The sequence below is a fragment of the Staurois parvus genome, unplaced genomic scaffold (genome assembly GCF_062004578.1).
Source record: "Staurois parvus isolate SC_StPar_1 unplaced genomic scaffold, SC_StPar_1.0 ptg000498l, whole genome shotgun sequence".
NCBI lineage: Eukaryota > Metazoa > Chordata > Amphibia > Anura > Ranidae > Staurois > Staurois parvus.
Genome location: NW_028318294.1, coordinates 11,704,674 through 11,715,187, shown reverse-complemented (window position 1 = coordinate 11,715,187; position 10,514 = coordinate 11,704,674). Strand labels below are relative to the sequence as shown.

Here is a 10,514-nt window from a genome sequence, read left to right as displayed (position 1 = left end):
AGCTTCCAACATTCAATTATTATTATTTATTTCAGGTACTTATATAGTGCTGTCAATTTACACAGCACTTTACATATATATTGTACATTCACATCAGTCCCTAACCCTCAAGGGGTGTACAATCTAAGGTCCCTAACTCACATTCATACATACACATACTAGGGACAATTTAGAAAGGAGCCAATTAACCTACCAGCATGTCTTTTGGAGTGTGGGAGGAAACCGGAGTACCCAGAGGAAACCCACGCAGTCACAGGGAGAACATGCAAACTCCAGGCAGGTGGTGCAAAGGCTGGGATTCGAACCAGCGACACTAGTACTGCCAGGCGGAAGTGCTAACCATTTAGCCACTGTGCTTTGATAATAAACCTGGAAGCTGATTGGTTACCATGCAAAGCTGAACCAGATTCTGTGTGCACCGGTTTTACTAACAGCCAATACCCTCCAGTGTGTTTTTGGTCCCATAGACTACAGTGAGAGTGCACAAAAAGCATGAAAAATGCATCAAACACACACTAAACAGCACAACAATCGAATGAAAATCCAGATGCTCCGGCGCAAACCTAGCTTTAATTTATCGGATCTTTGAAAATCTTCCATAAACCATCCTTAGGGTACCACGCTGGACAATTCATTAATTTTCTGTGCATAAAAGACAGTGGAAAGTATACAAACTCCATGCAGATAATGTCCCCACAGGGAAAGGAACCCAGAGCTACAAAGCTTACCACCAACCAAAGTTTTAAAATTCCACTCCCCCTTCAAAGCATAGAAACCAAGATGATGCAGGTCCATCCTTCGTCCGTCGTAATCCAAAAAAGTACATTTTTTAAAGACGCATCCCTTCCTTCGATTTGCCAACGCGTCCGTCGTGTGCGATTTGCGTCGAAACCCTGATTCGATTTTCCGGTCTCTAGCGCTTGGTCCTCCCACCTCTTTCTCCTCCATATGCTCCCATTGCTGCACAATCTGCTTTGCATCAATCCAATCTTTTTTGGCTGACTTTATCCAAGATAGCATCTCTGAGATCTGTCATCAGTAAGTGAGACACAGAGGAGAGGGGTCACCTCTGATGGACACCACTCCTCATCTTCACAAGTCAGGAGAGAGGCTCAGAGACCCCTGCCTCTTGCAATTATTCATGCGATTCTCTTCTCACTGCCCCCCTCTCCTTGTCTCCGTCAGCAGCTTGCTCTGAGCCCTAGCCTGGCCCCCTCCCTCCCCTTCATTCTCTCTCTCTCTCTCTGTCTCTCTTTCTCTGTTGCATTCCTTGCCAGAAGCTGCAAGCTTCACTTGGATCTCCTCCTTGCAGGGTTGGAGTGTATAGGACTTTAAGATGCTGCTGGGTCTCCGCAAGCTCTCCATGTGACTGGGACCTTATTATTGCTCTCTGGTTGCCAGCTGAAGAAGCCAAGACACCCAGGTAAGGGCACAGAAGGGATCTCTATCTGTCTCCTTGTCTCTTTGCATCTCTGTCCTCTTGGGAGTTAAGAGGATGCCACAAGGGGATCTGGTGAAGCTTGGCAGCTCCAAAGAGACCGAGCCTGGGGGATGCGTGCACTCCTGGAGGAACTTAGAAGCCAGCTTTGGGCTAGGAGCAACTGTTTGGCCACCAAGCGTTTGGCCACCAAGCCTTTTGCTTAGTGTTCCTTGGAGCTATGGTACCTCTCCATCCCTACTTCCAAGAAAGGAAGAACCTTATGGCTTGGGGAAGGCTGGTTAGTCTCATTGTGGTGCTGATCACTAATTACGGCTGGGTTTATCCCTCTGCTTTCATACTTTTTATTTCATGCATTTGTGGTCCCCCTTATCTTCTTGGCACAGTGTGGGAGATATCTGGATAAATTTGCTTCTGATGGAGGTTTCTCTTTTGGGATGAGATGTGCAGAAGAAGACATAACTGGGCACAATCTGGAGTCTAAAATCCTGTTTTCAATTAATTCGGCTCAGGTTTAACCACCCCTGTGCCAGGAGGAAGCATTCCAGGGCATCTTTCTGATCTAACGGTACCCAGCTGTTCTCACCTTTCTCCTGGCAAAGTGGTAACGGCAATGCCCGATTGCCTTTCCCTCTGCCTAAGAAAGAGTTAACCGCCCCCCCCTCTTCCCCTGGTGGAGGGATATCTGAATATAAACTCTCTCATCAACTCACCTACCCTGCACAGTGAAATGGCTGAAGAGTTCTTTCCTGCTGTGCATCCTAAACTCTGCACCAGGGGAGCTTCAGAGAACCCTTTGGCACAGCAGGGGTTAACCACATCTGTTTTGCATGTGTGTATGCCTATGTGTGTGATGCTGATGTTTATTTGGGGGTTTCCAGTGTCTTGGGGGGGGCTGGTGTTCATGGTAGAGGAGGCAGCTGCTGCATACCGGTGTCATTAAGCCAACGCCGTTAACTCTTTCACCAACGAGCCTTTTGTTGCAAGGCCCTGCTTGCTCTGGAAAGGGTTAAGCTTTTCCGAAGAAAATAGTCTGAAAAAGAGCTTCGGTTGTAGATGATGCAAATGGATGTAACCTTCCCCAGATTCATTGATTTCATGCATAGGACCCTAAATATTTAATTTAGAACACATCCTGTGGCTATAGATGGAGGCATCCTTAGGGTATCTTTATTAACAAACTCTTTGCAGTACGGGGGGGTGGTGGTGGTGGTGACCCACTAAAGAGCAAAGAATGCCCAGGAATCCATTGCCTGTTGGTCTATCTAGGTAACAGAGGGACAAGCCGGCTCCTTTCTACAGCATCCAATACTTTCCGCTAGCCCCCCTTGGGTAGGTGGCCTTTCATATTCATTCAGTGCATGTCTATACCCCTTTGCTTAGATTATATCCAGTCTAGCAGTTATGGTTCGTAAGAAAGGCTTGCAGCACTGCATAGTGAAGCTAGCCCCATCTGCTTTAATAGCCTTTCAGATGATCACGGAAAAGAACTGTGGTCGAAACTACATCCCCCACAAAGAATAGATTTTCTTGTGAATTATTTAATCACGGAACAGTTCAGTGAGAAAGAATAACAGACCGACGAAAGACTCGGATCTTCTTCACCCGCCTAGCTGTTGCCTTATCCGTCTATTCTCTTTAATAAATGTATATATTTCAGGCTCTAGACGTGCAGCTTTACTGATCGCTCCTCCGTATCACTTGTACTCTGTCAATAAAATAAGCTTACTATTTAATTAAAACCGGCAAGTCCTCAGTTGCTATTATAAAGTGTGTCTAAATCAATTCTTTTTTCCGCTGAGGACACAGCAGACAAGTGGATGATTGTGAAGTGTCTGAATTTTTACGAGAAGGGAATTTTAGGTCCTTCCTTTTATTACTGTCACAGTTGGAGACCTCAGCAGAACAGAGAACTAACACTTTATTATACTGTTCCCATAAACTGGACTTAAAAAAAAAATGCAACTATGGGTTACAGAGTCATAGAGGAAAAAAGGACTATTGGAATAAAAAAAAAAATCCCATATCGAATGCAAATGTTGTGTCACCAATGAGAGTTGGGAGCCTCTAAAAATGTTGTCTTGGGCAAAAAAGTCTTAGGCCACTGAGCTTCATAAGAACAATGATACGTTTAACATGTATGACTTGTTTAGTCCAAGTTCAATACCATTAATGGCTGTGCAGCTGAGATAAGAAAAATGGCTAGGTGCTGTTTGAAGCTGGTCTTAACTAAGGAATATCCCGTGATAAGGTCTGGCTTTAAATGCAGCTGAAAAAAATTGTAAAAAAAATTATAAAAAAAATATCTTTTTCAATTATGTCATTGAAATGATGTTGTTCGATGGCTTTAAAGTTTAAACACCAGAGATGGCCAGCAGACGACCTTACATCAGGCTATCATGCAGTGTGTATCAGACTCCTCTCACACAAAGAAGTGAAAAGAAAAAAAAAAAAGGCCATCCAGGGGAAAAAAAAAAAAAGGACTGTAGTTTAAGTAGGATCCCACTGTTCCAGCCTGCGTCACTCCACTTTTAATAAGGGTTTCTGAATTTCTTTAAAACTTTCAGGCCTAAAATACTGACGGCGCATTAAATATAAATCACTAGCTCTAGTCTTGTTTTTGATCATTTTTACACTGCAGAATTTAGAAATATTTGAAAGAAATAACAAAAAAATCTAGTTAATGTGGACTGATTTTTATTTTTAAAGTGTATCTATCTTAGAATTACAGTATTTCCCTATTATAATGGTATCCTTAAATCATGCCCTTACAGAGAAGCTTCTAAGATTACTTAAATAGTTTTACTTTTTCCTGTTAAAATGCAGAAACTTTTTTTTTTTACAAAAGCATAATGAATTGTATCAAAGTTTGGTATCTTGATAGTTTTTTTTTCCTTTTTTTATCTTTTCTTTCTCTTTTTTTACAAAAGCATAATGAATTGTATCAAAGTTTGGTATCTTGATAGTTTTTTTTTACCTTTTTTTCTCTTTTCTTTCTCTTTTTTTTACAAAAGCATAATGAATAGTATCAGAGTTTGCTATTTTTTTTTACGAGTAGTTAAATTGTTTTTGGCAAAGTTTGTTTCAGAAAGTAAAGTCTTTGTTTGAAAAGCCTGTACCCGATCTGTCTGTGACTAATTAGAGGGGTTAACCAATAAGAACTAAGTTTGGAGTTCTCCGCCAAACAATTAAGTTTATGCCCTCAAACAGCCAATAGTAATCTCAGTAGACTATACAATGCAGCCCTGTGTTTTTTTCTGGTACCAGACTTGCATTTAAGGTGAAAGGCCAATGTGCCATAGGGAATATTGCTTCAGCGTTATTTAATAAGTCTTGAGGAAACAATAACATTGTGAATTGATGATCGGTTTCTATACTGCAATATAAAGCAGTCCTTTATGTGTAATAGCAAAAAAAAGTTAGAATTCTTTTAGTAGAAGAGAGCTTTTTTTGTAGTTTAGGTATATGAAAGAGGTTATGATGAGCCTATTCACCCAAGAGGCCTTTTGTTGATGGATGAAAATGCCACTTATCAAGCTAGATCAGCCTTTCTTAACCTTTTAACATGAAGGAACCCTTGAAATAACTTTCTGGTCTTATGGAACCCCTGCTAGAAATGACTGTATCTACATCTCATGATACATTAGTGTGATGGTCAGTGGGAAGAATGCTCCTTACACTTATGGTCATTGAGAAGAATTACCCCCTTACAGATGGCTAAAAAGATCAATGGCGTCGGTGGGATCTTATCTGAGAAATTGCTCAAGGAACCGCTAGCAACTTCTGGAGGAACCCTGGTTGAGAAACCTGAAGATAGATGGATTTGTAAACCTCCAGGCTTATTGAATGAAGTAGTTAACAGTAAACGGTAGTGACCAATCAGAAATCAGGTTTCATTATTGAGCTCCTGAAAAGCTGTTAAAAGCTGATTTCTGGTTGGTTGAAGGTAGTTGCTGTTGGGGCGATTTACTAAAACTGGACCACTCAGAACCTGGTGCAGCTTAATATTTCTTTGTCTTGGTTCCCTAAAATGTAGCTGGCCTATACATGCAGCATGCTCATGATACAGGACCTTTTGGGAAAGATTTACTAGAACTGGAGCACTCAGAACCTGGTGCAGCTGTACACGGTAGCCAATCAGCTTTAAACTTCAGCTTGTTCACTTAAGCTTTGGCAATGAAACCTGGAAGCTGATTGGTTTCTTTGTAGAGCTACACCAGATTTTGCAACTTTAGTAAAAAACCTTTGTGTGCTCCTGTTCTTCTTTGTCTTAATATCTGCGTACTGTACTGGGGTTTCTAGTTCATTGACTATAATGGATGTTGATGGACTGGTGACATCACGTAGTTGAGTTTTGGTAACTTATAAGGCAAGTTCCACTTAATAGTTCCTTGTCTTGGTTCCTTAAAATGTAGCTGGCCTATACATGCAGCATGCTCATAATACAGGACCTTTTGGGAAAGATTTACTAAAACTGGAGCACTCAGAATCTGGTGCAGCTGTGCATGGTAGCCAATCAGCCGCTGACTTCAGCTTATTAAAGTCAGATTCCACCCAAAACCTAACTCTAAACCTACTCCCAGTCCCATTCTAAACCTAATGTAGCTAACCCTGTGAAGAAAAGATCGCTATACTTACCTATTCTGAAGCCACTCCGGTCCGGTCTCCAGAGGCAGCTTCTGTGTAAAGAGCGGAATCCAACAATGACTGGTAAATGCCTACGAGATGACGTCACCCATAGACTTACTGTGGGGCATCCATTGTCGGCCTCCTCTGCTCTACATAGAAGCCACCACTGACAGCTCAACATGGAACCAGACCGGAGCGGATTCAGAATAGGAGAAGTATAACAATCTTTTCTTTACAGAGTTACAGAGAGTAGGTTTAGAATGGAGCTGGGAGTAGGTTCAGGGTTAGTTAGGTTTTCGTTGGAATTCCACTTTAAACTTTAGCAATAAAACCTAGAAACTGATTGGTTTCTATGCACACCTACACCAGATTTTCCAGTTTTAGTAAATAATCACCTTTCTGTATAGGTAATAATAACTTTTACAATAACTATTTATAAGATGGAGTATTTTCTCCTCCATTGAGCGTGGCATAGTAGGGTGGGGGCATTCGTGACTTGTGCATATACTGTATGTAATATACCGCAATGGGGTTGATTTACTAACACTGGAGAGTGCAAAATCTGATATAGCTCAGCGTAGAAACCGATCAGCTTCCAGATTTTGTTGCAAAAGTTTAACTGAACAAGCTGAAGTTAGAAGCTGATTGCTTACTATGCAGAACTGCACTCTCCAGTTTCAGTAAATCAACCCCACTTTGTTCCAAAAAGTCCCATATATCACAGAACATGATGACCAAACATGAGCATATAGTTAATGTCTGAAAATGAATAAAAGCAGAACTGTCCATAGCAGCCAATCCTACTGTTCCTGTTATGCTATTGGTGCAAGTTTGCTCATTATTCCTACCAGCTGCAATGGGTTATGGCACACCATTGCTTGTAAACATTACATTCAAAGACAGGTTCTTTGGACCTCATGTACGAACCTACCTAAAAAAAAAAGCAAACTGCCAGGTTTAAAGGGAAACTCTAGGCACAAATAACACTCATTTTAATACATTTAGCAATAGCCACATAGGCTATAAATCCACTTTGTGTGCACCAAATATATTCACAAACTCCTGTATAGTCTTGCAAACGTGCTGCTGACATCATCGGTGTGCTGTGCAGAGAGAGGAGCTCTGGGAGGGGCCCAACAGGCCCCACCCACCTGCAGAAAAAGATAGGTGGGGGGGCGGAGACAAGACCAGCCATCCTGCATAAGAAGAGAGGGCAGCAGTGATCAGTTCTAATTACAGGAAGCTCCTGCACAGAGGTGGTAAAATGCTAACAAAGGACTCCAGGATTCTAGTAAATATACCAACACCTCTTTTATTTAGACAATATTTACTTATCCAGTTCCAGTTCAGCTTTAGCCCTGGTTCACATCTGCGCGGTCGTGCGGGCTCGGGCACGAGAGCCCATTCATTTGAATGGACTCCCTCGCCCTGGGACACGTAGGGAAAAAGTCCCTGCACTACTTTGGAAATTGCAGCCCGCATGGGAACCTCGGTTCCCAGTACGGTTGCGATTTCCAGTGCGGGCGGCGTGCCATTAGAATTAATGGCACCTACCCGCGGGTTCCGCATTCCTCTGTGTGGGTGTTGCAGCTGCAGGCATTTGTGTGGGTCCCGCAGCGGCACCACCCGCATAAATATGAACAGAGGATAAATGCAGTGCAGGTGGATTAGGATATATGCAAAGGGCAAGAACCACTTCCTTTTGCACATCACTTGCATTGCTCCATTTTATTTACTATAGAAGCAAAATGTTCACCTAGCCCAGTTAAATATATTAACCTCCCCCCAAAATGCATTCAATTGCAACTTACCAATTCTTAGATGTGATGGCTGCATTTGTTTTCCTTTTTAGGCTTTTTTATCTTTATTTCCACCTGGTGATCCTACCAGTAAGTCTGTTATTCTTTCAACATCCTTTTTCAGACCAAGCTGTCTGGACAAAGTAGCAGTTAGAGGGTTGAAACAAATCATTTACCCCCTGACAGGGGTGCTTAAAATTATCAGCTTTTATTAATTTATGTAAAATCTTTATTTCAAAAGAAAAAAGGTTGCAGGAAAGAAGATCGTGCAATTCCCCCATCAATGCAATCAGTGTTGATGGGGGAATCCCTCCTGCAGCACCATTGTGGTAGTCTTCCCTGCCGGCACAACACAATGATCGCTGCTAGTGGCTTTAGCCGCCGGCAGTAATCGCATACAAAAATCTAACAAACTGGTTATACTGAAGTCGATTGAGAGAGGGTCAGTTGTTGCTGGAGTGGCATTTTGTTGCAGGGGGGAGAATTTTTGGTTGGGGGTCTATTATTCTGTAGGGGATCTATTGTTGCTGGTGAGGGTATTGATGCTGGTGGGGGCCTATTGTTGCTGGCTGCAAGGTATCTATTTTACTGCTTTTCTTGATATCAATAACAAATTCCATACTCGTTACTTAGCACTACAAAATGTTACTTGGTTCTGAATTCTCTAAAAGGGGTAGTACTAGGAGGTGGATAGGGGCTGGAACCAAGGGGTGGTGCTCAGAGGTGGGTTGGGTCAAAGACAAGGGGGTGACTAAGATAGGGAGAGTTCCTACACCTATTCTCTGAGAAAAAAGCCCTGGAAACACTAAATGATATCCTTATTTTCCAAACATAGTCCATTCGCATCCACGACCTAATATCCCTGTAATCTGTTTTCATGAAATCATTTCTCACTGTGTTTTTCTGCCTCCTTGAGCTCCAAAACCTCTCCTTTTCCCACTAATTTCCGTTTGTTTGGAATAAGCAAAGCAGGTTAGTTGCAGTCATGTACACTGCTGCATACATACTACACATCCCATAGTCCATAGTCCACCTTGGGAGTGAGCAAGAGAGGGTGGCTATGTTCCTACATACAGTCAGATCACCTCCTACAGGAAGATCACAGCAGAAAAAAAAAGGAAAAGGAATTTGCAGATTTACAGGATGCTGAGAGCAAGGAACTTTTTGAAGTTAAAAAGGAATTAAAGCCTAACGCTAACTATGCTTAAAAATGGTCCCCCCCTCTCCTGCTACCTATCCTGCCAACATGTATGAAAATGATGTGTGTACTTACCTACTTTTAATCTACTTCGGTCAGGTCCAGTCCGGTCACATGATCCCGCAGCTCCAGCTTTCCTGTGTCAGTGAGCAGCAGCTGCAGGGGAGAGGAGGAAGCAACACTTTACATTATAAAGGGGGCCGTACAATTCAATACAAGAGGGTTAGGAGAGCCCTGCTCCTGAGAGCTTACAGTCTCATAGGGAGGGGCAAGTGGTACAAAATATAATAACTGTGGGGGATGAGCTGATGGAAGAATTACATTCCAGGTGGAGGTGGTAAATCCTTCCCTGAAGAGATGAGTTTTCAGGGATTGCCTAAGGTCCCTTTCACATGAAGGGTCCGCCCATCAGTTTTTCATGTGGACCTAATCGGATGATCCATGAATCCCTATGAACCAGTAGGTGTAAATTGACTTTTACACCCACCTACCTCCAAACCAATCTAGTTGCCTACCTTCACCCATCTACCTACAATCCAATCCAGTTGCCTGCCTCCAAACCAATCCAGTTGCCTACCTTCATCCGTCTACCTCCAGTTCAGTTGCCTACCTTCACCCATCTACCTCCAAACCAATCCAGTTGCCTACCTTCATCCGTCTACCTCCAATCCAATCCAGTTGCCTACCTCCACCCACCTACCTCCAATCCAATTCAGTTGAGTACCACCACCTGCCTACCTCCAATCCAATTCAGTTGCCTTCCTCCACCCGCCTACCTCCAGTTCGAATCAGTGCACTAAAAAAAGCGTAATGAGATTCATCCAGTTCCGTCTAAGTAGATCGGAACAAAGGGCATTTGGGTGTAAACAGATAGCAGATTTGGTTCACACCCAGATGCCCATAGAGCAGAGCAGGCTGCGTCCATGTCCACTCTGCATAAACTGAGGAGACTCGGACCTGTCATCAGTCTGCTCTGCTCTGAACAGCATGGGATCTGTGAATGGATCCCCTGCTGACCGGGAAAAAGTCCAATTTGTGTGAAAGGGGTCTAAAGGTGGCCAGAGCAGGAGATAGCTGGACAGATTGGGTAAGGGAGTTCCAGAGGATGGGAGAGGCTCTGGAGAAGTCCTGGAGACAAGCATGGGAGGAGAAGACAAGATAGCTAGAGAGCAGGAGGCTTTGGGAGGCACGGAGAGGACAGTTTCAGTGATATATTGAGACAAGATTGGTGATGCAGCTGGGGACAAAGTTATGGATGGTGCTGTATGTTCTTGTTGGTATTTTGAATTTTATTCATTGGGAAAAAGGAAGTCAGTGGAGGGATTGTCAGAGAGGTGTGGTCGGCATTGAACAATTGGTAAGGTAGATAGGCAGAAGCATTCATGATAGACTGAAGGAGGGATAGCCTATGTAAAGGTAGGCCAACGAGGAAGGAGTTGCAATAGTCAAG

General features: G+C 43.0%; 1 protein-coding gene across 1 annotated transcript in view; it reads left to right on the top strand.

The window, feature by feature from the left end:
- The first annotated feature begins 1,257 nt into the window (after positions 1–1,257).
- The window catches only part of CDH11 (cadherin 11), a 230,552-nt gene continuing 221,295 nt past the window's right edge, over positions 1,258–10,514 (top strand). Inside the window, exon 1 of the mRNA XM_089689825.1 lies at positions 1,258–1,423. The gene's annotated coding sequence lies outside the window, so the exon portion shown is untranslated. The remainder of the gene's footprint in view (positions 1,424–10,514) is intronic.